Source organism: Panthera onca, chromosome E2, assembly GCF_046562875.1.
Source record: "Panthera onca isolate mPanOnc1 chromosome E2, mPanOnc1 haplotype 2, whole genome shotgun sequence".
In the NCBI taxonomy this organism is placed as follows: Eukaryota; Metazoa; Chordata; class Mammalia; order Carnivora; family Felidae; genus Panthera; species Panthera onca.
Window position 1 is genome coordinate 33,678,414 of NC_138353.1, and position 6,000 is coordinate 33,684,413.

The following is a 6,000-nucleotide window of genomic DNA, read 5'->3' on the forward strand; positions in this document are numbered from 1 at the left end:
CAAGTCGCCCAGCGCTTTAACTGCTTTTTACAAAAAGAGTACTCAGTGGACTTTGCATAAAGTGTGACTTAGTGTTCTGCTTGTAAATATTGGATCTTCCTTGCAGACATGAGGAGCCTAAGGTTAAATGCGTGTTTGTTCCCTGGTTCACCGCTTGTTCGTCCTTCCCACCACGGGAATTACCTGCGAATTTGCTGTTCCTTGCATCATGCAGCCCTGCTAGCTCCAAATAGAACTGCCTGTGAGCCCTGCATGGGGGGGGGCGGGGGGGGGCTCCACCCTTCAGAGGAAAGCAGTCCCTGTTTGGCACTGAGGACTTGCCCAGAGAGCCTTCTGTAGGAGAGATAAGATAACTGGAATCACACCAGAAGGATCAGACTCCCGGAGCAAATCCCAGGGCCTGTCCTGTCGGCCGGTTCTGTGGTGATGCACGGCCTGCTCCGTGTAGAGACGTGAGAGATGGGAGCCTGAGTCTGCAAGGCATAGAACAGGTTCCCGTGTACTCATGGTTACAGCTTGTGCCCAAAAATCCTATCCTGTAACAGGTCGTTAGTAAAAGTCATCCTCGGATCATCCATTCAGGGAACTAAATCCTCTCCCTCGGTGGTGGTCTGTGATTTTACCACTTGTGCAGAGAAGCAAAGAAAGTGGAACTGGGAACCTTGCATCTTCTAGAGATGTGATTCCAATCTTTGTAACAAAATCAAGGGCACTTGGAGACTGACAGAGTTAGTGCTTGCCTTAGAGTGGCTCACCGTCTTACTCAGACACAGAGGGAAGTACAGACTTAATCAGGGTCCTTTTCAGAGACCTTGAGATTTGATTTCAAGGATTCTGTTCCTTTTATTCATTTGTTTGTTTTAAAGTCAAACAACCCCGGCTGCCTAACTTCAAAGGGGGAAACGAGAGGAGCTGGTGAGCTCTCTGAGAACGGATCCTTTGGTTTTGTCGCTGGTGTGCTGGACGGGCTCCTCAAAGAGCAGGCAGTGCCCGTTCACACTGGGGCCAGGATGTAAGCCCTGCTCCTGCCTCTCTAGAACTTATGGTTTAATTAGAGACTTTTAATGGTAGTATAGCAGCCATTGTTGTTATTCTTTTGATGCACCTACACACAGTATTATAGACTTTACCCCCACAGTATCCAGCACTGATGATTTACGAAAAAAAAACAAAAAAAAAAAACAAATGGAGGACTATTCACTCTGGATTATCACCCCTGCCTGCTCTGAGTAACCTCTCCGGGCCAAACTCTTAATACTAAATTTAGCAGTTACATGTGGATGTGCCCGTGTCCTACTACCATAGACTGGGTCTCCGCAATCCTTGTTTCTCCGTTAGGCATCAGAATTTTGTCCAGCTCATTAGGGAACTCCTATCACTGCCAAGCTTGCACCACTCAGGGGGCGACTCCAGCATGCCAGACCCCTGACTAAAACCCTAGGCTGGTGGGTTGCTCCAGGCCTGCCAAGGTGCTGGCGAGCCCCACACTGACTAGACTCTCACTTAGCATCAGTCAGCCACAGAGATCGGGCCCTGCGTCCAGCAAATTGGGAGAAAATGTGCGTTTTATGGCATTATTCAAAGTGCTCACTTTATATCCGTAAAATTAGGTTCTTGCACCTGTGTTTTGGATATGTCACGAAGAAGTCAGCAACTTATTAAAACAGGAATTGTGTGGCCCTCAAGAAAAATGAAGCTTTTGGGAGGGGTGGTCCCCCATTTCTTCATTCTTCCAGGCTGAATTCAGAAGTCACCTGCGTCCAGCCCATCTTCGGACAGTTTCATAGTAAATTAGTACCCCTCACAGGGCAGGGAGAGGAGGGAAGTAAATCTGTCCTCCTGCCAGTTGTTTCTAACTGCAAAGGTTGGTGGAAAAAAACTTAAAGCCACTAACTAAAATGTCTTGAAAACTAAACACAAATGATTTATTTGTGCCTTTCCTCACCTTGTTAGGCAACTGATGTGGCTGGCTAGAATCCAGGGCCTGGTTGAACAAGCCCAAGGTATCTGCCAGCCCAAGTTCAGCTCAGCAGTTACAAAGCCCCTGCGTGTACTGGGCCAGGCTCGGTCACTGGGGATAAGCCAGAGTGCTCAAGTCGCCCTCCCAGAGTGTGCAACAAGTCTAAGAATGTGGGCTTTTTTCTTTCTAGTCCTCTTTTTGCCACCATCACCTAAGTGGAAATATCGGTGGTTTGAAGTTGCTAACCCAGGAAAGGAGGAAAATTTTTGTCCTAACCTTGATTGTTGAAATAGCTTCTGTGTGCCTTCTGGGTATACAGCCCACGATGGATTGCTCAGCAAATGTTTGAACAGATTCTTTGCTTTGGCTTCCTGTGCCAGCCCCCTCCCCACATCCTCTCGCCAGCTCCATATGCCTGGATTCAGACTCCCTGTTTCCTACTAAAGGCATTCAATCTGAAAGAAGGTGGAGAGGAGTGTCTCTTGGGGTCAGATGAAACACAGCTGATCTTTGCAAGACAGAAGGGTACAGAGCTGCGCGGTATGTAGGGAAAGTTTGAGAGGAAGGAGGTGGAAATGTGATTTCCTGTTAACAGTAAAGGCCAGATAGAAAAAGGGGATAGGGAGGGCCGGCCGAAACCCAACATTGCATTGGCATATTCTCCTCCTTGTTGCCTTTACCCTTGGGATTTTTGAGAATCTGTTTTGGGGGGATGAGAGGGTAAAACAGTGTCTCAGACCGTGGCTTCTATTTGAGCAGAAAGTGGGGAGCCAGTGATCCCAGAGAGGACTTCTAGCAGGGAAATAGGCATACCCATAGCCCCTTTGATGGCCTCAGCCTAGCTGGCCTACACAGGCTCTCAGGTGGCATCCAAGGCTGCATGACCTACAGCTGAGGTCCCTTCATCTGGGCCAGATGTAGCAAATAAAAATACAGGACATAGAGTTAAATTTAAATTTCTGATAAACAGTAAGTTCTTGGTTGTAAGTATGTGCCAATTTTCTTTGGCTGCCCTATCCAGGCGCTTGCCTCTGCTGGCTTTTGCTGCCTAGAGGCTTCCAGGTTTGGCCGGGGCTCCAGGAGCTCTCCAGCTAAATTGGATTACCCTGATTTGTTGCACTGTTTGTGCTTCTGTGGGCAGCGGAAATGACAGTGAGATATGAAGTCACTTGAGAGAGGGCAGTGACTGGAATTCAGTTTCGATGAGCCAGGCAGGCTGGCTGCGTGGGAGATTGCGGGCACCGGTTGACCCCAGCTGCTATCATCTACTGGGTAAATTTCCATCGGGACTTTCAAATGTGTATCTTATAAAGAAAAGAGGGAGGGAAAGCACAGCCTTTTCTCACTTGGTCAGTAACTTTTATTAGAATCACAGTGGGGAGAATTCTTTGCTTTATTCAGTTATTTCCTTTTGTCTTTGCTTTTCTGATATTGTCGCTGTGTGGTGTTTGTGGGGAGAAGGGCAGGTGGGAGAGTCAGTGTATGTGTTCTGCATGTTCCTTTCTCGTACAGTAACTTCTGCATTTACTTTGTTTAGGATGGTTCTTTCACCACTGCCCCTGTCTATAGCCAGTAAATTTCTGGAATGTTCTCCCCAAATGCCATGTGCTCCCTTTGTTCCATCCTTCAGTGGAGCTGAAACCGCTCTTGGGCCTTCTTTCCTGGGAATGTTCTTAGCTGAGGCACAGCCTGGGGCTCCTCACAAGGCAGCAGAAGTGCCTCTTCCCAGCCTTTGGGGATGACTGAGCCGGGCCCCTTCTCCACTCCTTGCAAGGAAGGCTACGGCCTACCCGGTCCCTGGGTCTGCGAAGTCCCCGCAGGTCTGTGTAAGTACAGGACTCCCATACCAGCTCTGAAGTCTTGCTCTCCCCTACTGGCCTCAGAGCTCAGACCCCTGGCCAGGGGTCAGAGTCTGGCTGGAGGAGTGGTGGGGTGATGATAAGAGCATCTGGTGATCAACCCAGCATGTGGCATGCGTTCTGGAACTTGGAACTGCTAAAAGTCTGTGACTTTTTTTTTTCGCACTCTCAGTGGAAAGCATTTTAAATGGGAGTTGAGAGCCAGTTATTGGCCTTGGGGAAGGGGATACAGGACTTGGGGGATGGGGCGCTATGTTTTGATCAGATGGTGGGAGAGACTGGGGCCTGGTCACAGGACAGATGTCTCTTGCTCTCTTGGACAGTATCTGCCTGTATTTCTGACCAGGAGGGGCGCTTTCAGGGTCTGGGTGTGGGATTTGGCTTGGGAATATGCAAATGGCTGAGGAGGTAGGAGGTGTCCATCTCCGTCCACCGCGGGGACCTTGTCCTGCTCCAGCTGCATGGAGGCTTAGGGGTCCTGTCCCAGAGGGGCTTCATGGGAGAGTTTCAGCCCATTCCCTTTGCATGGGGTCCCTCAGCTTGTTCTGGCCCCCGGGGCTTATGGGAAATCATTTCCTGATGAGTCACCTGGGAATTTGGGCCTCATACAGGTGCCCCACACCCCATTGTTGGGTTTAATGGTCTCTCCCAGGACCCTGTAGCACCTCCTGGAATGGCTCACCTGAGCCTGTGGTTGGCGAGGGAAACTGTGGAGGGGGTTGGAGGCAGATGGAGAGGTGGCCCCGTAGCAGAATGTGGCCCTGTTTTCTAGGTCTCGGAGTTAGAGGTTCTACAGCAGAGCCCTCTGTTTAAACCTTGTAAAATGCCACCCGAGTGGCAAGGAAAGATGACAGGGCCACTGGTCACCCCACATGAAGACCCATTGTGGGTCTGTGAGTGAGCTTTCATGCCGATCAGCCTGACAGATAAACTGGCATGTATTTTCAGGAAAGTTAAACCAAACCATAAAGGGCACCTGGGTTCCTCAAATACAGATGTTTGCCCGTGGCCCTCTGGTGGCCAGCGGCTGTCATTAGCACAAACTGCCAAAGGATTTCCAGACTTCCCTGACAACTCAGTCCTGCAAGGAAAGAGCTCAGCAACAGTGGGGGTGGGGAGAGGGCAGGGTGAGGAAGATTGGGAAAACAGCCCCAAAACTGAAGGCTTTCAGCGCACAGAGACCTGAACGGAACGAGCCGGCAGCAGCTCCACCAGGCCTCAGGTCCCGGAATGTTCCAGAGACAACCACAAACTTTGGAGCAAGACTGAAAGTTAGGCTAAAGCCCCTTCTTCATCTTTCGGTGATCTAATGACGGAGGGAAAGTCATCTGACCGCTCTGAGCCAGTTTGCTCAGGTAGAAGGCAGGGACATCAGTTCCTGTTCTGCCAGCCTATTAGGAAGATTTAGGCAGTTTATAGAAGTCACCTACCTATTGCTTATCACAGCGTGGGCCCTCAATAAAAGTTAATGTTGGCCACCCTGCTCCCAGTCTCGTTTAGACGGGTCTCTAGGGTTTTAGGCATGTCCTCTACCATTTGGCTTCTGTCCTTCACAACAGGTTTTTCATATGGGTGCAGGGTAGATCAACTACCCCCACGCTAGGGATGGCTTTTTTTTTTTTTTTTTCCCCCCCCGCAAGAAACAAAATTAGGTCCAAATTGGTGGGCTAAAACTTTGCTCTTAGGTGACAGACATTGCCATGTCAAGTTCAGCTTGTGATTCCTGTTGATTCAGTGACTGCTAAATGGAGAATGTGGGAGCATCTATCCCGTGCCCTGGGCACACAGTGATGAAATGAACCCAGGTCCCTTCCCTCAAGGAGTTTACATTTTACTGGAGTGAGACCCACAGCAAAGATCCTCTCCCTACAACCTCTTGCAACCACTCACCACCCAACAGAGCTGTGGGGCAATTTCTGGACTGAGGCACGGTCCCTGCTTTCTTAAGCCCACAGTGTGGTTGGGGAAAAGAGATAAGCAGGTGTGTGTACTTGTGCCCACAGACCCACCATAATAAAATAGGAAGCCCTAAGAAATGCCGCAAGAAAAAGCCAGGTCAAGAAGATCCAAGGCAGGATTTCCTGTGGCTGGGGGATGTGGGAGCCATCTGCAAGTGACCAGGATTCAGACCCACAGACATGGGGGGTGTGGTGTGGGTGTGGCTGACGTGCTTGCCCCAGG